A 27,066-nucleotide genomic window follows, 5' to 3' on the forward strand; every position below is an offset into this window, starting at 1 on the left:
CAACCATTGTTAATGCCATCCAGGGGCTAGCATCAGAGATGCAACAGACCAATGCCTATCTGGATGACATTCACGGTGCTGTGTCAGGCCTGCATAGATCTTTTCAGGCTCTGGCCTTCTCTTTGACGGCAGCCAGTCTCCCTCGTCATTCCGTACCCCCTCCAACCTCCTCTACCCCTTCCAGCACCCCACTCCCTTCACCCGTCCAAAGCACAGATTCTGACACGCAGGCACACACCTCAACACACAAGAAGCACACTTCCAAACACAAGCACCACACCTCCCCCCACAAGCATTCACACAGCCAACAGACACATGCACACACAGCAACATCCACTTCTCCCAGTGTGCGCTCACCTCTTCCCCCTCCCTGTCTGTCCCGTCTACATACACACCCCCAGGCACTGCATCTTCATTCATTGTTGCTGACACTATTCCTGCAGTCACCACAATAGCACACATGCACCCCAGACACCACACCTGCATTCACAACAACTACTTTAGTTGACACATGCAGCACACTCACTAGATTTGCAGACACCCAAACAACATACACACACACTGGCAGCCTGTCTTGTCCCACTGTTTCCACCCCCCTCCTCCAAAAACACACAAACACACAAAAACACCAACCCATCACACATCTACCACACCTCAGCATACTGTCCAGTCACCTGCACCCACAACACGCACACCTACACCACTTACGACAACCCCCTCTACCTCCACTCCCACATCTTCCTCCAGGCCCAACCAATTGGACCAAAGAAAAATGTCATATCCCGTGCTGACCTATTCCAACCCACTGGCCCTCCCCATCTCGTCCCTAAACGTGCACACTTCCTTGCCATTTCCACTCCTTCCACTTCACCGCCCTTCACATTCCCGTGCCCCTTCTCCAGAGAGAAAGAAGCCCTGTCCTGAGGCAATTCCATCTGCCTCCGCCCGGTCCAAGGCCAAACCCCCTCCACCTTCTGACCGCAAATCTAAGCCCCACCCCTGTCATAAATCCCCACCCCCACCACGCCCTGCTCCTGTTCCCTGAGGTGCCTGGATGCCCCATTGTTGCCCCTTTGAGGTGGAGTACCGTAGCACTTGTGGGAGTCAGGTTGGGGCCATTGTGGCCCATGGGACTTGTAGCACTGTGGACTGGCCATTGGCCTTATTTGCAAATCATTTGCTCAGAGAGATTCTAAGTTCTTGTTCAAAGAGGCTGGTTTCTACACCAGAGTTGATTACATCATGTTGCATTTATCATCTTAGTGTCATATGATTGATGTGATGATAACTGAAAGGCAAGATAGTGATCATAATGCCCCAGACCAGGAAATGGACAATAAGTTAATCCCTTTGATGTTGTATCAGTGAGGGTAATGGCTTTCCCAATAGTTACTAGTAATAACACGAGGAGGATTCAATGACCCAAGATTGAGGGGCATGAGGACATCCTTGCACAGATGTATGAAATAGTAGTGCAAACACTCATTGATTTTGGAATACATGAGTGTGAGGCTCAACTGACCTTTATACAAATCTGATGGGCAAGATCAAAACTTTCTTCTATAAAACAGTGATTTGCACTGCCACACATAATAACAAAGACAAATGGTTTCATGAGCATTGTAAGATAGCAAGGAGAGACCTGATGGATTCTTTAAAGATAGTTTGTAGGGATGTAGTAGCCCTCAAAAAGACTCAATATAAAAGAGTCCTAAAATAAATTGGGAGAATGCCTATGGAGAGATCTATCTTTGGCAGCTATAACAAAAAATTGTAGTACACTTTAGCGAAAGGCACACTGAAACAAGCTATTGCTGGTGACTACTACATTCAATCCCTGGCCTGTGAAATACATTTTAGCACACTATGGCCCTCATTCTGACCCTGGCGGTTTGAAACCGCCAGGGCAGAGGGCAGAGGAAGCACCGCCAACAGGCTGGCGGTGCTTCCTGGGCCATTCTGACCGCGGCGGTAAAGCCGCAGTCAGAAAAGGGGAACCGGCGGTTTTCCGCCGGTTTACCCCTGGCCCAGGGAATCCTCCATGGCGGCGCTGCTTGCAGCGCCGCCATGGGGATTCCGACCCCCTTCCCGCCAGCCTGTTTCTGGCAGTTTACACCGCCAGAACCAGGCTGGCGGGAACGGGTGTCGTGGGGCCCCTGGGGGCCCCTGCACTGCCCATGCCAGTGGCATGGGCAGTGCAGGGGCCCCCTAACAGGGCCCCACAAAGATTTTCAGTGTCTGCGTTGCAGACACTGAAAATCGCGACGGGTGCCACTGCACCCGTCGCACCCCTGCAAATCCGCCGGCTCCATTCGGAGCCGGCTTCCTCTTTGCAGGGGCTTTCCCGCTGGGCTGGCGGGCGATCTTTTGAAGATCGCCCGCTGGCCCAGCTGGAAAGTTAGAATGACCGCCGCGGTCATTTGACCGCGGTGCGGTCTTTTGGCGGCTTCCGCCCGGCGGGCGCTGCCCGCCGCCCGCCGGGGTCGAAATGACCCCCTATATGCTTGAGCTAGGGTAGAGGATCTATGTTGGGTTGACACCAATGGGGAGATGTGGGCTGGTGATCAGTCTACTTTTAGCCTGGATGAGCCAGATGTAAGGTGCATTATTCTGAATCTCAGTTTTAACACCATCTTAAAAGGAGCTAGGGTTCCTGATTCTTGGTTGGGGGCAGAGGTGGTCCCAGCATACAAAAAGGGGGACAAAAGTGATCCAGCAAACTATAGGCCTATTAGCCTTATAGATATATCACAGAAACTGTTTTGTAGACACTTGTTAGAAAGACTATAGGACAGGATAAGGGTGCACATATATGTGTTGTATTTATGGACCATACTGCAGCCTTTGACTTTATCCTCAGAAAAATGTTGTGGACAGCTTTGAATAAGCTGTGAGTGACTAACTACCTTTTACACATGATAATTAGGCTTTAACAAGGTAACTACACCCACATAAGATGGGGCTAGAATGCTCAGCTTACTGAGCACATTAGTAAGGTAAAAATGGGTGGTACCTACCTAGAACAAGTTAAACAATTAGACTATTTGGGCAACAGGATCATAGATACTCTATCTTGGACCCCACATTTCTCCTAGAGCCAACTAATATTCCAGTAAGTTAATTCTGCATTAGTCAGAAGGTTTAAGTATGTATCTACAGGCTGGCTGCACCAGCTATTGATATTGATTTAGCACAAGGGGTTGGTGCAACACTTAATGGAGTTGAGATTTGGAGTTTCCAGAACTTAGAGGCAATTGTAAAAATAGAAAATATCTTTATGAGATTGATTCTGGGGTCACCCCAAAATGCACCGCTGATTCCCATGTGACTGCACTTGGGATTAAACAGCATAGCCCACATGGAAGCATTCAGACCCTTAGGATATTGGATATGAGTTGTATAACAACTCACAGCTCCCTATGAGACATTTGTTGGAGGAAGTGATGATACTTAATACAAAAGGAAGCATACCCTGGCTTAAACATGTTAAGACATGGTTATACAGACTTGGCATGAATGAACTCTGGTCCATCCCTACTGTCATTGAGAAGAGAAACTTGGTGTCACTGAAGAAGAGTTTTTGGTCTTATATCTGTGGCCTTTGGTTAAATCACGGCAAAGTAGGTGTTTTGAAAGAAATTTTCCTGCAGTTGAAATATAACTTGCATTGTGAATAGTTTATGAATTAAATATGAGTGGGTGTGTAAGTGGCTGTGTGGGTGTGTGACTGTATGAGTGGGTATGTGAGTTCCCGTGTGAGAAGCTGTGTGAGTCAGTGAGTTGGTGTTTGACTGTTTTTTTGGGTCTATGAGTGGGAGTGAGAGTGTCTGGGTGTGTGAGTAGGTTTGTGAGTCAGTGTTTTTTGTTGTTGTTTTTAATTGGGGTCTAGATCTGCAGATCTACCACAGTGCTGAGCCCTTCCATGGATCTGTGGATTCTCATATACCCCCCCAAAAAAACAAGTTCTTGCCTATGATGGGTTCCTCACAGACCCCTTCATCAGTCTCCTGGGGTCAGGGTTTACTAACCCACATACCTTCTATTACTTATAACTTTTAGTTCCCCACCCCCGGACGGAGTCACAATACACAAAATGATACCCGCAAATTTCATCTCAGGTAGCAACCAGACAATCACACCATTGTGCTTGGTATGTGGATCCTTCAATCCACTGGGCGGGATCTGTAGTGTATCCAAGACTCTAGGCATTATATTTTTCTTTAGTACCTCTACAACTACTAAACAAATTTACACCAAATTACAAAAGGCACACTTTGTGGACCGAGATCTAGCTTTCTACGAAATTTGGTGTAATTTCATTCAATGGTTTGGGCTGTAGTCCTGTCTAAAATCCCCATGGGAAACTGAATGGGCAAAATGTGTTTTGTGACCCCCCTTTTTTCTCTGTCTTGCTTGACGAATCACTCCAAGACTTTCCAAACAGCAGCTATATATATGCAATTAAAAAACCAAAAGTTTCAGGGACATTATAGTTAGGCTCACATTTCAAACTTACAAAACCTTAGAAATTCAGCTGTTATAATTAGAGTTATTTCAAGTAAATATAATTTGTTCCCTAATCTAACTATAACTCAGTCCCCAGGACCAAGTTTGGTTGGCCTGGGGATGGGGCTACATGACCCACCCCTGTAAAATGCACTGTGCCATGCGGGATAGGAACCCTGGGGCCAAATTTGGCCTGGAGAGAGGGACCAGCATGTCCTACTCCCACTGAAAGGTGCACTGGGTCCCAGGGTATGGGGCCCGTGGGATGAAATTGGTTCATGGAGGGAGGCTGTGTGTCCAATCCCCATAAAAATCATGCCAGGACCCTAGAGATGGAGTTTGAGGGGAAAAATCATCCTGGAGAGGGAAATAATGTGCACCCACTCCCCTTTATTTATGAGTGGCCTCATGGGATGTGGTTACCAAGGGCTAACAGGGCTTGAGGGGAGCCTCACAGCTCCCTCCCCTTTATTTAAATATGTGACCCCAGGGAATGGGGTCCACGGGCCGATAACATCTTGTGAGGGAGGCCATGTCACCCCACTTCCATTTACATAAAAAAGACAGCCTGGCGTATGGGGTCAATAGGGTCAGGCCCTATGGCCAAGCCCCCAAAGCAGATGTCTGAAGGCTTGTTCGTAGCATGGGTTTTGCTATCTGGGGAGGTGTTGGCTGCAGAGCCTGGCCACAGGTTAGGCTCTGCAGCCATCCCACCACCTCTGCAATGCCAAAGGTTGTGCACAGCGAGGGGTTGATTTTATGTATGGTAATCAAGTACTGCTTTACCTTAAAAAAAGCCTAGAAATTCACTGAAAAAAACAAAGGTTAAAGTGATTTTATAGTTATGTATGATATAGGAATCTTTTTTTGAAAAACAAAACCCTTAGAAATGCACTATAAAAACAAAGATAAAGTAAGATTATACTTAGGTGAATATTCCAGTGATAAAATGTATGTTTTGAACTGAAAAAACACAGATATTCACCAATGATAGTTAGCAGAGTTAACTGTAACTTGCACCATGTCATGCACTGCTTATGACCTCACCTATGACATGTTCTATGACATCACTGATAACATTTTAAATGACATCTTTAACAACATCACTGATGGCATCATCCAAGATTTGTTTTCCGGCATATTGGTCTATAAATTACTATGGCATTAGAGGCTTGACAGTAAGTACAAAATAGCTCAGGAGAATATCAGGCATGAATTCTGTAATCACATAAATCATGCATTTTGTAGAGTATCGACCGTATACCATACACTTTATAGCTAGCATAGTTCACATTAACAATCAACCACATCTACATAGGAAACTCTCATGGAGTATGGTGTTCACTATGTACACAACTGTTCACAGAAAGCCAAGTTCCTAAAATAGTGAATGGTAGTTCCAAAACAATTGACAAACTATGGACAACTTTTATCTGTATCAAACACCTGAAACTCACTAAACCTACATTTAGAAATTAGGTTGATCTCAGTAGAGCACTGGGTAATGTAAACAATCCTTACTCTACAGAGAGAGTTTACTTTATACCACACTGTTTGCAAATAGTGAAACATTCATAATAAACACACCACAGAGTATTAAAAAAGTATCTACTAAGAAAACTATTAAAAACAGTGTACACTCTATGCAACAAATGTCGAAAAAGACACGAGTTGCTAAAACATTTACAATATCAGAAGGTTCTAAACATCCTACTACCTGCACCCATTCTACTGTTGTGAAAACTTTACAGGTAGCCTGTCTACTCAAGCAAAGCAAGGACATGTATGTAGGCTAGTACCTGGTGCACACAGTCTTCTATGTTATCTCATATGAACACAATTCTGTGTAGTAACCCAAGGCTGCTTACAAAAGTTAGTATCTACTATGTAAAATGTTATTCCTTTAGAAAACTTTTCTACAGAACCAAAATACTTGTGTAGAACATTTATAATGTGTTCAATACCTCTACACACTTATGTGCATTAGGAGCAAATGTGCTTTGTAAACACTTACACCACGCTGTGCAACATTAGGTAGACAAGTAATATGGTACTTTTCCACACTTTGTAAACTATAAATCAAACTAGCACATTCACTGGATGATGTCATCAATGATGTCATCAGTGATGATATCAATGATGTAATTTGAGATGTCATCAATTATGTCATAAATGTTGTCATAGGACATGACATGGGCTTATTTGTGAAGAGAATCCTCACCTAAAACTTAGAGGATTCTCAACCACAGTTGTAAACACTTAAAAGTAACAACTCAATTGAACATTAACCATGCTGCAAGTGTTGCTCGTACACTGTTAAAAAGAGCAAACGTAAAGTTACAACTCAACTCAGTTACAACTCATTTGGTCTTTAACAGTGCCTGCTGTTAAAGGAACAAACTTTATAAGGCTAATATAAACCTAAAGACAATTTCAAGGAAAGATGCATAAGTGAAAAAGCTGGACCAAAAGGTTTCAATGATTCATGTAGTAAATTCATACATATATTTTTCTCAAGGGGTGACAATATGAAATAAGTAGTGTAGATGGCACAGTGTACATACAGTGGTTACACACTATGAAATACAATACTGTACAGCACTGTGGGTTCCCAACTTATTCCAGGAGACTCCTCAAAGAACATAATCTAACTACCACACCAAAGATGATCTGTTACATGTATTCAAAACCTAAAGTATATAGCTGTAATCCAGTGCTGTGTGGTGGCTGTACAGTGCCCTGCAGTGGCACACACATTTCAGTCTATAGCTCTGCATGCGGCCACCTTGATACCTTACTGAATCATGACCAATTAAATACTCAGGGGCATATTTATACTCCGTTTGCGCCGGAATTGCGTCGTTTTTTTTGACGCAATTTCGACGCAAAACTAACTCCATATTTATACTTTGGCGTTAGACGCATCTAGCGCCAAAGTCCATGGAGTTAGCGTCATTTTTTAGCGTGGACACCTACTTTGCGTTAATTATATGCAAGGTAGGTGTTCCCGTCTAAAAAATCGACTCCGAGCCATGTGCGTCGGATTTATACTCCCGGGCAAAATTCACACCCGGGAGTGGGCGGGTCAAAAAAAATTACGTACAGATGCTTTTGCGCCGTTTTTTAGCGCCTGCAAAAGGCAGGCGTTAAGGGACCTGTGGGCTCTGAAGGAGCCCAGAGGTGCCCTCCCATGCCCCCAGGGACACCCCCTGTCACCCTTGACCACCCCAGGAGGACACCCAAGGCTGGAGGGACCCATCCCAGGGACATTAAGGTAAGTTCAGGTAAGTCATTTTTTTATTTTTTTTTGTGGCATAGGGGGGCCTGATTTGTGCCCCCCTACATGCCACTATGCCCAATGACCATGCCCAGTGGACATAAGTCCCCTGGGCATGGCCATTGGGCAAGGGGACATGACTCCTGTCTTTGCTAAGACAGGAGTCATTTCTATGGGGGTTGGGAGTGAAAAAAAATGGCGCAAATCGGGTTGAGGCGAAAAAATTGCCTCAACCTGACTTGCCCCATTTCTTGACGCCCAAGCCCCATATCCCCCTACGCCGGCGCTGCCTGGTGTACGTCGTTTTTTTTAACGCACACCAGACGGCGCCGGCGGCTAACGTCATTCAATAAATACGGCGCCCGCATGGCGCTTCAGAATGGCGTTAGCCGGCGCTAATTTTTTTGACGCAAAACTGCGTTAGCGCAGTTTTGCGTCAAAAAGTATAAATATGGGCCTCAGAATTTGAAAACTGCATCCAGATAGTACCTATCATGTTGTTCCAAATGAAAAACATCTACCCAGTGCAAAAACATGCAGTGCCAACATAGTGCTGGCTTTAGAAAATGCTTACATTAGTCATAGGGTCATAACATGCAGTGTTTGATGGTCACGAGTTGTGGGATAAGTGAATAAAAAACCGGTCATACAGAGGAAGTCCTGTTGAGCCGCAACAGCTTTCACCTCTAAGAAAGAACATGTCTCACTGTCACAGCTTGACAAGGGGTTCTGAAGCTACATAACAATAAACCACCAAAACAAACTAACTGGACATGTAACTTACATGTTATAAGTACAACATGCTCTTCTCCTTGGAGAGCACCATACGTCTGCCACAATGGAGGGGAGACACGGTAGATGCTCCTGTCATATCCCCTTATCAGATAAGATAACATCTACACCGCTCAACCACTGTTTGATTGTCCACCATATTAGCAAGAGTGTGATGGTGACAGGAGAGACTAATAAGAGTGCACTGTTGTGTTTAATCTTACCGTGTGAGCTAGCCAGGAATTGTGCTGACAGTTTCCTATGTCATGGATGGACTTAGTCTCCCATATTCTGAAGTTCTTCCATCCTAAATATGCAGTCCTATTATCTTAGTAGGAACCGTATAATAGGGGCTGTGCACAAGAATCATTTAAAAGGGGCCAATGTACATTGATAATGGTTTTGATGTCATTACTGAATGGGGAAACGTTATTAACCATGACAATGCAGTTCTGACTGTCATTTTTCTATCTAGAGGTCAGTAGACTCTCTCGGGCAAAGGAATGCTTTTTTAATAACTTGTGCAATAATCTTCTTAGGGAACCCCTGTCTACTAGTTTGTCTTTCTATATCTCAGCCTCCCTGAAATAGTCCTCACTGAGAGTTCAATTCCTGTGAATCCACAGGAATTGTACTTAAGGCAGGTTATCCCTCCAGTGGTGACTGCTATAGCACAAAAGGGAGTTGGTGTCTGTTGGTTATTGTACAAAGTTGTGTACAATGGGAATGTTGTTGTGTCTGATCATCAACTCTAAGTAGCTGATTTCCTCCATGCTGCAGTGCATCACAAAGTTCAAGTCCTGGCTTTTTTTGTTGAGCCACATCACGAAAGAGTTAAGTTCATCGGTGTTCCCATCCCAGATGAAGAACACATCATTGATGTATCACCTCCATTTGCTTATATGGGAGGTGAAAGGGTTGAAAGTATCACATATGATATTGTCCAGGAACTCCCTCACAAACAGATTTGCCACATTTAGAGAGAAGCAAACACACCTGGTTATACCCCTCTTTTGCTTTTAAAAGTCCTTTTGAAACAGAAAGTAGTCCTGTGTAGGGGTGACACCTGCCAGATTCTCAATGAGTTTACAAAGATTGTCCTCTAACTCAGTCCTCCTAATGCATTCGCTAATCACCTTGATTGCTTCATTTTGGGGGATATTTATGTACAGCGAATCAACATCAATGCTCACTAAAATGGCTTTGGCATGTGTGCAACCCATTTATCATGTTGATGAATTGCGTGCTGTCACACACATATAACCTTATTTTAGGGACTTCATTCTTAATGTATTGATAAAAGAATTTGCATAGGTTTTCCAGAACCAAGCCACACACTGATACTATGGGGCAGCCAGAGGGTTTGGATGCAATGTTGTGAATTTTGGGTAGTATTAGAAATGGGGTCTTTGGTCCGGACGGGCACATCGGGTCTGGGCAGGCTTTACGTAGATTTTCCGCACCCAGTGATGTTACGTCGAAATCCAGTTGCATGGTGGCAAGAAACCACGCTGCATGGGGGCTTGTGTCGTTAACAGAAGCCGATGCGGGTGTTGCATGTCATTTCTACAGCTACATTACGCCAATATCCCAGCCGCAATGCACGAGCAGCATTGATTTTAGCCGCAAGGCTGGCAGCGAGTCGATTTTCAGGCCGCAAAACAGGTGGTGCGTTAAAAGTTTCCCCGCAAGGCGGTCTTTGCATAGATTTCTGTCCTTGTCCACAAACTGCACCTTTCCAGGGCCCAGGGACAGCCTAGGGCGCCGCTTGGCAAGTAGGACTCTCAGCAGAAAGCCCAAGTGCTGGCAGAGAGAAGTCTTTGCTGTCCCTGGGACTTCAACAACAGGAGGCAAGCTCACTTTGAAGCTCTGAGAGATTCTTCTTCAGTGGGAAGTCACACAAAAGTCAGTCTTTATCCTCTCACAGGTGGAAGCAGCTATTGCAGGCCAACCCAGCAAAGAACAGTCATAGGTAAAGGGGCAGTACTCCTCCTCCAGCTTCTCCAGCTCTTCCCCTTGTCAGAGCTTCCTCTTGGTTTCAGAAGTAATCTGATTTTCAGGGGTTTTGGATGCTCTTCCTAAACCCATTTCTGCCTTTGAAGTAGGGCTACTTCAAAGAAAAGTTTCTCTTGTTTGTAAGATCCTGCCTTGCCCAGGCCTCAGACACACACCAGGGGGTCGGAGACTGCATTGTGTGAGGGCAGGCACAACCCTTTGAGGTGTAAGTGACCACTCCTCCCCCCTCCCAGCACAGATGGCTCATCAGGATACTCAGCTACACCCCAGCTCCCTTTGTGTCACTGTCTAGAGAGAGGTGCAAACAGCCCAACTGTCAAATTGATCCAGACAGGGAATCCACATGCAGAGTCACAGAATGGTTTGAGCAAGAAAATGCCTACTTTCTAAAAGTGGCATTTTCAAACACACAGGCCCTCATTCTGACCCTGGCGGTTCCCTACCGCCAGGGCCAACGGGGGCGGGAGCACCGCCGACAGGCCGGCGGTGCTCCCTTGGTCATTCTGACCGCGGCGCTTTGGCCGCGGTCAGAACGGGAAAACCGGCGGTCTCCCGCCGGTTTTCCACTGACCCTTAGAATCCTCCAAGGCGGCGCAGCTCGCTGCGCCGCCGAGGGGATTCTGACCCCCCCTACCGCCATCCTGTTCATGGCGGGAAAGCCGCCATGAACAGGATGGCGGTAGGGGGGGTCGCGGGGCCCCTGGGGGCCCCTGCCGTGCCCATGCCCAGGGCATGGGCACGGCAGGGGCCCCCTAACAGGGCCCAACTAGGCTTTTCAGTGTCTGCGATGCAGACACTGAAAAGCGCGACGGGTGCTGCTGCACCCGTCGCACGCCTTCCACTCCGCCGGCTCGATTCCGAGCCGGCTTCCTTGTGGAAGGCGCTTTCCCGCTGGGCCGGCGGGCGATCTGAATCAGATCGCCCGCCGGCCCAGCGGGAAAGTCAGAATACCCTCGCGGGCAATTGACCGTGGGGCGGTATTCAGGCGGATTCCGACGGGCGGGCGGCAACCGCCGCCCGCCTAGGTCGGAATGACCACCACAATCTAAAAACCAACTTCAGTAAAAGATGTATCATTAAATTGTGAGTTCAGAGACCCTAAACTCCACATGTCTATCTGCTCCCAAGGGGAATCTGCGTTTTAATAATATTTAAAGGCAGGCCCCATAACCTGTGAGAGAGATAGGCCTTGCAACAGTGAAAACTGAATTTGGCAGTATTTCACTGCCAAGACATGTAAAACACATAAGTACATGTCCCACCTTTCACATACAGAGCACCCTACCCATGGGGCTACCTAGGGCCTAACTTCGTGGTGTCTTACATGTATAGAAAGGGTAGGTTTAGGCCTGGCAAGGGGATACACTTGCCAAGTTGAGTTGGCAGTTTAAAACTGCACTCACAGACTCTGCAGTGGCAGGTTTGAGCCATGTTTACAGAGCTACTAATGTGGGTGGCACAACCAGTGCCCAGTGCACCTCTAGTGCACTTTACTAGAGACTTACTGGTAAATCAAATATGCCAATCATGGATAGCCAATGTACACATACAATTTATACAGGGAACGCTTTCACTTTAGCCATGGTCAGCAGTGGTTAAAGTGTCCAGAGCAAACAAAAACAGTAAAAACAGAGTACAGCAAACAGAAACAACCTGGAAAGTACAGGCAAAACCTTAGGGAATATGATGCCAACTATGCCAAGTCTATCAGGTAAATAACTGGCATCCAAGGGTCGGGTTGATTGAAGTAAACATGCTTTCATTAAGTGCCAGATGATTTATGTTTTTGATTGTTTCCTGAATATAGTAGAGAGGGCAGAACAAGTTTCTCAAAGTGTCTCTGGCCCCTGAGATGCCTAAGAAATTCAATGTCATAATCAAAGGTGTTCTGGACTATGATGGCCCCACCCTTGTCAGCTGGTTTGATGGTAATGTTCATATTATTAGACAAATCAATTAGAGCATTCTTTTCATCCTTAGAAATATTATGCAGGATTAATCTAATCATCATTCATCCTGCACTTAAGTTGGTGGCACAATCAATGCTGCAGGCCCATTAGCATCATTTAATTTACAGGTCCTGGGTACATACAGTACCACTTAACTAGGGACTTATAAGTAAATTAAATATGCCAATTGGGTGTAAGCCAGATTTACTATGTTTTAAGGAGGAAGCACAAGTACTTTAGCGCTGATTAACAGTGGTAAATTGCAGAATTCTAAAGCCAGCATAAACAAAGTCAGCAAAAGAGGAGGATGGAAGGCAACACATTAGGGGGAAAATCACACCTAGAATGCCAGGGTTATCATTGGTCTAGTGAAGGTGGGTAGAGCTACCCGACCTCCTGGGAGTTCAATAAGGTGGAAAAACCGAGAGAAACCATCAGTATTGGCATTATATGTTCCAGGGCAGTGCTCCACCATAAAGTAATTTCCCTGTAGGGAGATTGACCAACTCCACAGCTTGGTATTCTCCTCTCTCATCCGTGTTAGTTATCTGAGGGGTCTGTGGTCTGTCTAAACCTAGAAGTGAGTACCATACAGGTATGGTCTCATTTTCGTCAGTTCCCAGACTGCAAAGGTTTTTCTTTCTATTACACTTCACTTCTGTTGCCTTGAAAGTAACCTCTTGCTAATGAAGGTTATAGGCTGATAAAGGCCCTCTTTGTTCAGCTGTAAGACCCAGGCCCCTATGCTATGCTCTGAGATGCTTGTTTGCACAATTAGTTTTCTGGAGATGTCATGGGCCTTAAGCATTGGTGTTGTGCACATGGCCTTCATCAGAGTATCTAAAGCATTCTGGCATGGCTACGTCCAGACCACCTGTCTGGGATGCTTCTTAGAAGTCAGTTCTGTCAAGGGAGCAACAATGGCGCTATGCTCCTTGATAAAGTTCCTGTAGTATCCGGTGATGCCTAAGAAGGCTATCCCAAGTAGACAACAGAACCTTGCCTTATCTGCCACTTACTGGCCTTGATATTCAGGAGTACCCTCTGCAGAGCCTAAAGCACTTCCCAGAGTTGGCACAGATGGTCCTCCTAACTAGAATTGAAAACTGCGATGTTGCCTAGATAGGCAGCAATAACGTTCTCCAATCCAGCTAGGAACTGGTTGACCAAACTCTGAAAGGTGACAGGAGCTTTCTTCAACCCAAAGGGCATTACCAGGAAGTGGAAGTGCCCAACAGGGATATAGAACACAGACCTCTCTTTGGCCCCCCTCTTTTAAGGCAATCTGCCATTACCCAGATGTTAAATCAAAAGTGCTGAGTAACTTAGCAGCTCCCAACTGATCTATGAGCTCATAAGTTCAGGGGATGGGATATGCATCTGTCGTGGTGACAGCAGTGAGCCCAAACTAATCCATGCAGAATCGTTTTTCATGGGGGGAGTTCCAGGAGGAGCAGCCTTGAGGACCAACACCATTGGGCTGGATCAAGGATTGTTTAAGGCCCCTAGCTACACCATTTTGGAGACTTCCTCATATATTCTGGCTCTCATCTTATCAGATAGCCTCTAGATTTTACTCTTCTCTCTCCTCGCTATCAATATCATGGCTGCACCATCTAGTGAGGCCTAGGGCAATGAAAAAAGAGAGGCAAACTGCCCCTGCAACTGCTGTCAGTTCCTCTGTTGCTCTATGGTCAGGGTAGGATGGAGGATGTCACCATCTACTGACTCATTCTCCTCCTTTGAAGAAAGAAGGTCAGGAGAGGTCCACTCTCTTCTTCTACTCCATCAACCATGGCCAAGAGCATGGTTACCATGGACCTCTCAAAATGGGCTTTAAGGCAATTGACATGCAAACCCTTCAAAGGGTTCCTAGGTGTCTTGAGATCCACCAGGAAGGTGACCTCACTTTTGTGTTCTTTCAACTCATAAGGCCCAGATCATAGGCCCCATCACCCACAACAGGGAGTCCTTCAGTTCATAACACCGTATCAAAATCTCCTGGCTAGCTTCTGGATTCTCTATATCCTTTTTCAAGAAGCTTTTCATCTGGGAACAGGGTGCCAGCATCTAGATGACCACACCCTGGGGTTTTTCCAGAGAGCTTGCTCCCAAGTCTCCTTTTATCAGACTGAGAGGCCCTAGCAAAGGTTGCCATTCACAAGTTCAAACGTACTGAATCCAATCCCATTCTGCAGTACTTCCCTGTATGCAAACAACAGACATGGCAAGAGGATGTCCCACCTCCGCCTCAAAGGCTTTGATGGGCTCATGATTATGCCTTTCAAGGTCTTGTTAAACCTTTGAACAAGCCCATTCGTTTGGGGGTGGTAGGTTATAAGTTACCTCAAACTTCTTCCACATGGAATTCATGTATGCAGACAAGAAGTTGGTACCATAGTCAGATACTACCTCTTTGGAGAACCCACATGGGTAAATATCCCATCAGTGCCCTGGCTAGTGTGACGCAGTCACTGTCCTTAGAGGTATAGCCTATGGGTACCAGGAGGCATGGTCCACCAAGACGAAGATGAACCTGATGCCAAGAGCAAGCTTGAGTCGAGAGGCCTTAGAATGTTGATACCCACTCATTCAAAGGGGGTGACAACAACAGGAAATAGCTGCAAGGAAAACTGCTGCTTCTTGCCTGACTTACCACTGCATGGCAGGTAGAGCATAACCTGCAGAACGCATCTGAGGCCATCCTCATCTAGGGTCAACAAAAGTGGGTATCAAGCCTTTCAAAAGTCTTGCCCTGCCCTAGATGACTGCTGGGGATAAAGCACAAGCAAATTCCAAATTAACCTATGCGTATAGGGTCAAAGTTAAAAGATCAGGTCAACCACAACGGAGTGCAGATCCCATACAGTCCCAGATTAGCTCCACTGAAGGTTTACCTCCTCAAGTTTTGTGCTGAGTCCCGTTTGCCATGGAGAGGATTGCAGGGAGCAAGGAGGGCTTTGCTGGTGGTGGTCAGTGTGGCACGAAGAGCAGGCTTGAACGACAGACAGCCTGGAGCTTTGCATTGATGATCCTCCATGGTGATTGATGCTTACTATGCAAGGAGATGGACTGGTGGTGGCTCAAGCTGAAATTCCATGCCAGAAGCACAGTTCCAGTGCAAACAGGTCTGTTCGCAGTCATGAACAGCCCAAAAGCTTGAAAGCAAATTGGAGAGGGTCACAGGGAGCAAGATGAGCATCCCTGGTGATAATCAGCATGGTGAAAAGAGCAGGCTGGGCATCACAGATACACAGACTGGAGCTTTGCTTAGGCAGTCTTCCACAGTGATTGATGCTTGCTATGTGGGGTCATGGGTTGGTGGTGGCTCATGCTGAAATCCCATGCCAGTAGCACAGTTCCAGTGCAAACATGTCCGTTCACAGTTGCAAATAGCCCAAAAGCTTGAATTTAAGAGCTCAAAAGCCACATCAAGGGTCCAGGACCAGAGAGACACCTCTTTGGGGTCAGGAGCTTGCAGAACACTGTTCCAAAAGCTGCTGGGGAGTCTGTTATGTCCCTGAGGTTTAGAAGAAGTCAGCAGACTAGCCCTTTGTGTAACTCTGAGGTTCTGGGTTCAAGATGGGTTCCAAGTCCATTTCTTACTCTCCAGGCAAGATGTCAATGGGTCAGCATAGCAAGGCAGCAGTTCCTTCAGAGTAGTAGTTGAGCAGAGTTGTAGTCCTTTCAGCAGCACAACAGTTCTTCTTCCTTGCAGAGTATCCAAAGGTCCAGAAGTATGCTGGAGTGGTGGTGTCTGTGGCCCTTCTTTGCACACTGGTGCCCTGGTAGGTGTAAGAAGCTTCTAGACAGCGGCTTTGAAGTGCATGGAATGTCCTAACTCACGTGCCTTGGCTTCAAGCTGGCTGAAATGACAATGCAGGATTTTTAGGCCCTTAGTGTTGAGGCAGAGCACAGCCTATTTAGGTGTACGTGGGGCACTGTCTAGCTCCTCCCCCCATCTTGTAGGTAATAGCCTGTCCAATCACACATAAGCTTCCCATTGAGTTTGGTTGTCTAGGAGGAACACACAAAGCCCATCTTTCAACAACAACCAGTCATGTGGTCAGAGACTGGCTGCAGGCACCAAATGGCTAAGGTGAGAAAATGCTACATTTAAAAAAGTGGCATTTTTAGAATTGTAATTCAAAATCTGAGACTTCAACGTTGAAGGGGTTATGGCTTCCCATTTGGAAATTACACGTATACAATGAAATAAGGTAACTCAAATGGAGTCCTATGGGAGAGATAGACCTTGCAGTAGTAAAAATGTAATTCAAGAGTTTTTTCACTATCAGAACATATAAAACTTAAAAGTACATATCCAACCTTTTAAATACACTGCACCCTGCCGTCTGGGCTGTCCAAGCCAGCTCTAGGGGTGACATATGTTTATAAAGGGAACGTTTTGGGCCTGGAAAGGGTTTATTTTGCTAGGTCATTATGGCAATTCAAAACGGTACACACATGTTCTGCAATGGTAGGCCTGAGACATGTTTAAAGGATTACTTCATTGGGTAGCACAATCAGTGCTTCAGGCCCACTAGTAGCTTTTACTTCACATGCCTTGGGCACATGTTTTGCACTCCATTAGGGAATTGGGAATAAGCCAGTATTGCCATGTTTCAAGGAGTAAACACTTGCACTTTAGTATTGGTTAAAAATGGTAGTGCTCAGAGTAATAATGCCAACAAAAATAGGTCCTGCAAAAAGAAGGAGAGGCAAAACATTTGAGGGAGAGACCATCAGAATTGGTGGAGTTTGACCCAGGATGATGTTCCACAGTAAAGTCCAATCTCTCTAGGGAAATTGGCAATTTTGGATTTTCACTCCTCATATGCATTAGCCACCTGAGAGGTATGTGATCTGTCTGGACTGGGACATGAGCCCCAAGACAAGTATGGTCTCAGCTACTTGAGTGCCCACATCACAGCATAGGCTTCTCCCTCAATAGCATTCCTCTTCTGTTCCCTCGAAACTAGCCTCTTAGAGATGAATGCTACAACTTAATTCAGGCCCTCTTCATTCAGCTGTGACAGGATTACCCCTACATAATACTCTGAGGCATCTGTTTGGACAATGAACTCCTGGTAAAGTTCAAGGACCTTGAGCACGGGGATGAGCACATGGCCTGTTTTAGGAAGTCAAAGACTTTCTGGCAGGCATCTGTCCAGATCACATTCCTAAGCAGCTTCTTTCATGTCAGCTTATCCAATGGGGAAACAATGGTGCCATAACCCTTGACAGACCTCCTGTAGTACCCAGTGAGGCCCAGGAAGGCCCTCTTCTTTTTCTGATTTGGTTGGCTCCCATGCCAGGATAGCCTCTATTTTGGCCTGGAGGCTCTGCATCTAACCCCCGCTCACCAGGTGTTACAAGTACACCAAAGACCCCTGCACTATTTGGCACTTACTGGCCTTGATAGTGAGGCCTGCCTGCTGCAGGTCTGAAGTCGTTCCTGCAGATTAAATAGGTGGTCCTGCCAGGTGCTCATTAAGACAGCTATGCCATCTAAGTAAGCAGCACTAAAGGCCTTCATCCTAGCAAAGACCTGGTTCACCAGCATCTAGAAGGTGGGAGGGGCTTTCTTGAGGGCAAAAAGCATCACTTTAAAATGGAAGTGTCTCTCTGGGGTAGAGAAGGCTGACCTCTCTTTGGCTCCTTCAATCAGGACGTTCTGCTAGTACCCTGAAGTCAAGGCAAATCAAAAGTGCTCAGTGTTAGGCCTGACAGCCTTAGGGTGGTCATCTCTCAACTTTTTGCCTGCTTCCCTCCACTTTTCGGACACCTTTTTTGCTGGTTTTAGTTCTCTGCACACTTTACCACTGCTAGCCAGTGCTAAAGTGCAAATGCTCTCTCCCCTAAACATGCTAACATTGGTTCATACCCAAGTGGCATATCTGATTTACTTGTAAGTCCCTAGTAAAGTGCACTACATGGGCCTAGGACCTGTAAATTGAATGCTACTAGTGGGCCTGCATCACTGATTATGCCACCCACATAAGGAGCCCCTTAACCATGCCATTGCAAGGCCTGTGTGTGTAGTTTCACTGCCACTTCGACTTGGCATTTAAAACTACGTGCCAAGCTTTAAACTTCCCTTTTTCTACATAGGTCACCCCTAAGGTAGGTCCTAGGTAACTCATGGTTTAGGAAGTTCCAAAAAATATACAACAAATCAAATGAATGTCCATCTCATAAACAACAACACTGTATATACACATATCACAAGATTGAATCCCAACAAAAGATCCAGGAAGGGGTTATAACCCTCCTCATGACACAGTTCTGTACAATAATTCCCTGGTTTTCAGTCCCAGTTCAATCAATATCGTGGCCTTTCAATTCAGCTTTTGAAAAGAGAACATAGGGCCTGATTCTAACTTTGGAGGACGGTGTTAAACCGTCCCAAAAGTGGCGGATATACCACCTACCGTATTACGAGTCCATTATATCCTATGGAACTCGTAATACGGTAGGTGGTATATCTGCCACTTTTGGGACGGTTTAACACCGTCCTCCAAAGTTAGAATCAGGCCCATAATGTCAATGTTTCGGCCTGTGGTGGCAGTCAGAGCTCCATCAGACGATCATCAGGACTCAGGGGGTCATTCTGACCCCGGCCGGCGGTGGAAGCAGCCGGCCTGGCTGGAACCGCCAGAATACCGCTGCGCGGTCAAAAGACCGCCGCGGGTATTCTGGGTTTCCCGCTGGGCTGGCGGGCGACCGCCAGAAGGCCGCCCGCCAGCCCAGCGGGAAACACCCTTCCATGAGGATGCCGGCTCCGAATGGAGCCGGCGGAGTGGAAGGGGTGCGACGGGTGCAGTTGCACCCGTCGCGATTTTCAGTGTCTGCATGGCAGACACTGAAAATCTTTGTGGGGCCCTGTTACGGGGGCCCCTGCAGTGCCCATGCCATTGGCATGGGCACTGCAGGGGCCCCCAGGGGCCCCACAACACCCCTTACCGCCATCCTGTTCCTGGCGGCCAAAACCGCCAGGAACAGGATGACGGTATGGGGGTCGGAATCCCCATGGAGGATTCCCCAGGGCAGCGGGAAAACGGCGGTACACCGCCGGTTTTCCGTTTCTGACCGCGGCTGTACCGCCGCGGTCAGAATGCCCATGGGAGCACCGCCAGCCTATTGGCGGTGCTCCCGCGGTCGTTGGCCCTGGTGGATTTTACCGCCAGGGTCAGAATGACCCCCTCAGTGTTGTTAAATAATGCCTACCCATAAGGAAAATAAATTATAAAACAACACGTGCAATCTATTAAATCACAATATGTGTGCTACCTGTTGAACCCAAGAAAACACATCAACACAGTTGTGGATACTAGTATAAACCACCACCTATATGACAAGGAAAGTTCAAACAATACTTTAAAAACATAGCAAACATGCACCATAAACTACACTGTGTCAGGCTCCCAACCAGAATAGCTATATTCTGCTACTTACAGCAGGTTGCAAAAATAGACTCTGTAGCAACACACAAGGATACGTCAACCTACAAGCCCAAGTAAACAAATTCACAAAGATTAAAATATGAAAATTGCTTAACCGTCATAGAACATAAACACTAGAAAAACGCTTCCTCCATTGCAGCGTGCTCATACCTTTTAAATATGGGACTGCTAGCATCTGTCTCCATCTGCTCAATCCAGGCAAGTCAGAATCAAACATTGCTGGCCTTCCCAGTGAGTTTAAATAAGTATGTGAAAGGTCATGTGACCATTCCAGAGTCTAAGGTGGCCATCTTAAACTGGTAAAAATGCCTAACTAATACCCACAGTTTGGAGACTGTTTTAATTACAGTAAGTATACTGCTGTGGACCTCAGTAAGTTAATAAATAAAATATCCATCTGGGTCATCAACTCAGTCCATGTTAGTAAGATACACATGCTGTCTGTCTCCCTATTACAGAGCATTCAGGTAGTCACATGTCACATAAACATTGCAATAACTGTGGCGGCCATCTTTGAATGTAATAATGATCCATTTAAATGCTCTCTGATACTCAATCTACTTACACAAACTTGCTGTAGGAGCCCCATAGAACAGAAAGAAAAGTTTGACCCCGCAAATTATTCTCAAGGCATTATTAGGCAGCAACCACAACAATCAATACAACTAAATGTCAGATATGAAAGTACAGATAAAGGGACTCACAGCCCTCATACCAACCGTAAGAAAGAAAAGGACAAAATAGGAAACCCTAAAATGGACCATACCCTCTCTAGTAGAACTGCTAGATATCGATTCAGTGATGGCAATTGCAGGCACAGAACAATGAAAGGCGGTTAAGATCCATAACCCTCTATGCGGAATACATCACATTAACTGTTTTGATTAAGATCATCTATCTATGACGTTGCCAATGTTTGCCATTCCACCTGTCAATTCAGACTCTTTAAAACTGTATCTGCAAGCCAAATCCATTGGTTGTCTTTAATGGTCAATAGGCGGTCCACATTTACACGTCTTTTCGAGGTTTTATAACATCAAGTCCACCCGATGCTCATTAAAGGTCATCCACTGCCTATATCTGGAAGTATTAGCAGGCATGTGGGTATTTGGAACTTTCAGCATTCACCAGGAACAATAGGGTTACTTCTGTCTGTCCCACAAAACTAACTGGGACTACCTCCTCCCGAAGCACTACCTAGCCAACCCAGGTGTTTACCCACCAGTGGGGTGCTGTGCCCTCTTTGGACATTTGGAATCACCCTTAGAATAGCCATACTTGGAGCACTCTGCACATTGGGGTACAAGCCTCCCTGTCTTATAGTCAATGAACCCTTTCTTTTTAGAATCAGACTGGGACTGGTTACAACTATTCCCTTGGCAATTATTTTGGAGGCCTTTTGCAAACTCCTTAGTTTTAAGTTTTTCTTCCCCGCCTTTCTTCTGTTGGGAACCCTGGCTACCTTTGTGGGTGTTCCCCTCAATAACGTTTTGTACACTCTGGTGCTAGCCCTGAGGTCCGCCTCCTCAGCAAGCTTCCTGGGATCAGTCAGCTTATTGAAAACTAGGTGCTGGTGCACCTCTGTAAAGCAAATACTGAGCATATGCTCTCTCAGGATCAAATTATACAACCCCATGTAATCATTGACTTTACTGCCCCGCACCCAGACATTCAGGGGGTTATTCTAACTTTGGAGGAGGTGTTAATCCGTCCCAAAAGTGACGGAAAAGTGACGGATTTACCACCAGCCGTATTACGAGTCCATTATATCCTATGGAACTCGTAATACGGCTGGTGGTATATCCGTCACTTTACCGTCACTTTTGGGACTTATTAACACTCCTCCAAAGTTAGAATAACCCCCTCAGTGCCTTACTGGAAAAATCAATAGGGTCTACCCAGGATTGGTTGGGGAACTTGCCAATGTACCTGTATTGTTGGCTCTACTTTTCAGGGGTCAGTCCACATATAGCAATTAAAATGGCCTTTATGGGGGCATACTTGGTCTGGTCCCCAAACTCTAGTGTAAGCAGTGTGTCCCTCCCAAGTGTTGTCACGTCTTTCCACAGGCCTGCCCCCCATTGCTCTTCAGGAACCGAATGTCCCCTTAGTACAACTTCATAAGCAGAAAACCACTTGCCAATGTCATCTCCCACCTCATAACTTGGCACCAAATCCTTGGACATGTGAACCTTTTTGTCTCCAGCAGATCCTATATGTATGCTGCCACCATCACTACTGGACTCAGACTACCTAGACTTGAGCTCTTTTATAATCATTTCATGAGTTAGAATTAGTTTCTTTTCTGCCGAGAGTCTGTCAGCCTTCTTCTCCTCTGCCTCCATTTGTAATATGGCCTTCTGCATGAATTCTTTCTCCTTTCCCTTGCAGTCAGGCCGTGATTTGAGACACTGCACCCTGGTTTCTCAGGGAGCACAAATCCAAAGGTGTAATTTCCCACTACTGTTGGAAGATCCTCAGGTGAGCCATCCACTTGCTCTCCCAACTCATCATGCTCTTGTGAGCACCTTTTGGCACTCCTCCTTCTTGGAGGCTCCATGGGTAGGTACTCCTTCCCTTTGGAGAAACCCTTCTGTTGGTTAATGGTATACACCTCCAGCTTTGCTGGGCCAAGCTCTCCAGTTCCACTTGTGGACCCAGTCAGAGATATGATGTATAGGGTTGTAAGCGTAGAAGGCCCTTTATAAAACAGACAAACTACAGGTTAGGGTTCATGATGCGCTGATTATGTTAATTTCTTGGTTGTATTATGATTAGGAGGAAAAAAATGGTTTTAAGGTCTTTATGTCTTGGTGTACTTTTTTTTTCTTTCTTCTCTAGGGGATATCACTGCTCCTCGCCAGTCGTGTCCTGCTGGGTTCAGTGTGCCTCGGTGAAAAAAATAAAGTCCTGGTTTCAGGTAAGTGGCTTACTGTAGTCTGGGATGGGTTTACCCGGGAAGGGAGGATATGACAGTGAGGGAGGGATTACACCGGTGTCACCAATATTAAACATGCCTGGGTGCCCGTGACAGTGTCTTTCCTTGTTTTTCCTTCTTTAGGCCCTTCCCTTCTTTATAGGGTTAAGTCCTTTTGTTGCTCCCTCATCTTCACCCTTTCCCCTCATTTCCCAATGGGAGATTTTGACCCCAAATACACCCTTACCTTGTGCAGCCATGTCCCTCCAGGAACGTGGCTGGGTTGTGGGCAGTCAGGCTCCTCTCTTCCTGCTTCTGCTAGCACTCAACATCCTCCTCTTTCACTTCTGCACTTTCTCTCCTCCTGCTGCCTCACGTCTTTGCTCTCATCCTTTGGCTATTCCCCGGTGGTTCTTCCTCTGTGTCTTTCATGGTTTTTCTCCTCCTTCTCCTGTTTCTGGGCCTCCTCTTGTTTCTCCCACCGATCTTTGTTTTCCCTTTCACTCTCTCTCTCTTCCCCGTGCACGCAATCAGCTTCTCTTCTGTCTTTGTTCTGTGCATCTCCATGACCCCGGAAGTGTTCTGAAGCTTCCCTTTCTCCGCTCGTGTAGGTGCCCCCGGGGCACCTTCCAGTATTGTCTTGTGTGGTTGCCCCGGCAACTGTTTTTGACGGTGGCGATCTCATAATGGCTTCTCTGTTACAGAAATCTCCCACCCAGGGTGGCCGATCAAGCCATGATGACCAGAAAAGCGGGACAAGTAGTCGGCCGTAATCAGATGTTTCCCTGGAAGGTGAATGGCCTGGAAGGAGAAAGGTTGAAGAGCTAAGAACCAACAAAGAATCCTGGGATTTGTGTCTTGATGCCGGGCCAGCCAGGTTAGAGGGGCGTGATCCGTGTAGATAGAAGAAGAACGGCCTAGCAAGTAATATTGCAGAGTCTCCACCCCTCATTTAATAGCTAAACATTCCTGTTCTATGGTCGGATAGTTCCTTTCACAGTATAACAATTTTCTGCTGATATAAACTACTGGGTGAAGTTAATTGTGCTCATCGAGCTGAAGTAAAACTGCACTTAATCCCTAAGTGGAGGCATCTGTCTGAAGTAAAAGAGGCTTGGAAAACTCTGGACAAAGTTAGATAGGATGGTTGCAGAGACTCATTCGTAAGGTATCAAAGCTAGCTATTTATGAGTCCATTAAAGCAGGGATGTTATTGGGATATTTCCCTTGCAACAGATTGGTCAATGGGGCAGCCTTCTCTGCAAAATGGGGTATGAACCTCCTATAATATCTAACTAATCCCAAAAAGGAACGTATTTGTTTTTTTGTAGTGGGATATGGGATCTCTTGTATTGCTTGAATTTTACCTATTTGTGGACAGATAGTCCCCTATCCTATTTCATAGCCTAAATATTGAATGGAAGTTTGGGCTAACTTACACTTACTGGGTTTTTCTGTGAGATTAACCTCCCTAAGGGTTTTCAAGACCCTGTCTAAATGTAAAAGATGGGTACCCCAGGAGGAACTGAATATGACAATGTCATCAAGACAGGCAGCAGAGTGTTGTTGGTGTTGCACTAGGAGTCTATCCATAAGCCTTTGTAAGGTGGCAGGAGCATCATGTAAAACAAAGGGCATTACTTTGAATTGATAGAGGCCTAAAGGAGTGGAAAAGGCAGTTTTACATCTGTCTTCTACAACAAGAGGTATTTTCCAATAACCCTTGGTAAGGTCCAGAGTGGACATATTTTGCAGATCCTAGTTGTTCAACCATATCATCTATCCTAGGCATGGGATAAGCGTCAAAGGTCAAAAAGCATTAAGTTGGTGAAAATCTATACAGAACCGGATGCTATTGTCTGGTTTCAGTACGAAGACAATGGGACGGTTCTATAATGTCTAGTTCCAGCATTTTTTTATCTCTTCCTCTATGGCTGGAATACAATATAGTTTTAGCCTAACTTATTTCCCAGGTTCAGTATGGATGTGATGTTGGGCTAGTATTGTTTTTTTCCCAGTTGTGTGGAAAACATATCTTGATACTGATGGACATGAGCTAGTTGTTCTTTTTGCTTCTGAGAAAGTTCTATGTCAAAGGAAGTGACAGAAGTCTCTCTGTCCACACGTAAAGCGGAAACTCAATCTGCAATGGTTGTGGGGTGGTGATAAGGGAAACAAGGGTAGGGTTTCAGGTTCTCTCCATTCTTTCAACATAATAATATGATAATTCTGTTCGCGTTTTTTTCATGTGTGGCACTGCTACTCTATAAGTGACTATGGTGACCTTACCAGTGATCTTATAAAGTCCCGGCCATTTTACTAACATTTTATTATCAAAAGGGAGTAGAAGAAGTACTTTCCTCCCTACTTGTAGGTTTCTTAATTGGCTCTTTCTGTCATAACATTATTTTTGTGTTTGTTGACTGTTCTTCATCTGTTCATGGACGGTGGCCCAATGTATGCAAAGGGGGTCATTACAACCCTGGCAGACGGTGTTAAAGTGGCGGTAAGAGCGCAAACAGGCCGGTGAAAAAAAAAAGGGAATTATGACCGTGGCGGAAACCGCCAACAAAGACAGCCACTTTAACACTCCGACCGCCACGGCTGTACAGACAAGCAGCGCGGCGGGCACCGCCAACAGACAGGCGGGAGACAAAGTACCGCCCACAGTATCACAACCTACCAATCTGCCACCTTTTCCGGGGCGGAATCACCGTGGATAAAAACACGGCGGAAACAGCCACTACAAAGGGAAAACGCTCACCTCAAACACTCCACGAGGAAGGAGGGCACCATGGAGCCAGAACTCCAAATACTCCCTGCGATAGTCTTCCTGCTCCTGTATGATGACCATCAACGCCAGCGCCGAAGACAACGGTGAGTACTGCACCTACGACATAGGGGAGGGGGGAGGCAAAAGTCAGGGACACACACACGCAACACCCCCACCCCCACCCCGACCCTCACCCACTACAACACACACACCAATGCCTATCCAAACATTACAGTAACAACCCCCAACCCACCCGGAATAATGCAAAGACAAAAGGAAATGAGTGCAACCATTGTAATGTATAAAAATACAGTAAGCTAATATATACAGATATATATACACATTCAACAAAATATACATCACGATTAGTAGTGCAGGTATGCACCATTCAATGTCCGTGGTCCACTGGCCCCAAAATGCATGGGCGAGGCCCACACTAGATACATGAGCAAAACGGAGAGAACACTTCTGGGGCATCAGATCGAAATACAACAGGCACCTCAGGGGGAAATGGTAGGGGGGGCACCTCAGCTGATGACAGCACCACGCCAGATCCACGAGGGGGCTCCATGCCCATTGATGTATCCTGGGGAGTGCAAAGCCACAGTCTCACAAGTCTCTATAGTGGGTGGTTTGCCCACTGTACCATCCTGGGGAGTGCAAAGCCACAGTCTCACAAGTCTTTTCAGTGGGTGGTTTGCCCACTGTACCATCCTGGGGAGTCAAAGCCACAGTCTCACAAGTCTCTATAGTGGGTGGTTTGCCCACTGCTTTATCCTGGGGAGTGCAAAGCCACAGTCTCACAAGTCTTTTCAGTGGGTGGTTTGCACACTGCTTTATTCTGGGGAGTGCAAAGCCACAGTCTCACAAATCTTTTCAGTGGGTGGTTTGCCCACTGTACCATCCTGCGGAGTGCAAAGCCACAGTCTCACAAGTCTTTTCAGTGGATGGTTTGCCCACTGTACCATCCTGGGGAGTGCAAAGCCACAGTCTCACAAGTCTCTATAGTGGGTGGTTTGCCCACTGCTTTATCCTGGGGAGTGCAAAGCCACAGTCTCACAAGTCTCTACAGTGGGCGGTTTGCCCACTGTACCATCCTGGGGAGTGCAAAGCCACAGTCTCACAAGTCTCTCCAGTGGGTGGTTTGCCCACTGCTTTATCCTGGGAGTGCAAAGCCACAGTCTCTCAAGTCGATAACAGGCTCCACTGGTTCTGGAGGGGGACTGGTGCCCAGAGTGCTTCATCCTGTTAAGGACAGACGGAGTGGATGCATGTCTCCACTGGTTCTGGAGGGGTACTGGTGCCCAGAGTGCATCACTGTCCCCGTGACGGTCCCAGTTCCGTCACTGCCCCTGCCACAAATGGGCTAGCGGTGCTAGAGTTGGCAGTGC

Source organism: Pleurodeles waltl, chromosome 6 (genome assembly GCF_031143425.1).
Source record: "Pleurodeles waltl isolate 20211129_DDA chromosome 6, aPleWal1.hap1.20221129, whole genome shotgun sequence".
Lineage (NCBI taxonomy): Eukaryota > Metazoa > Chordata > Amphibia > Caudata > Salamandridae > Pleurodeles > Pleurodeles waltl.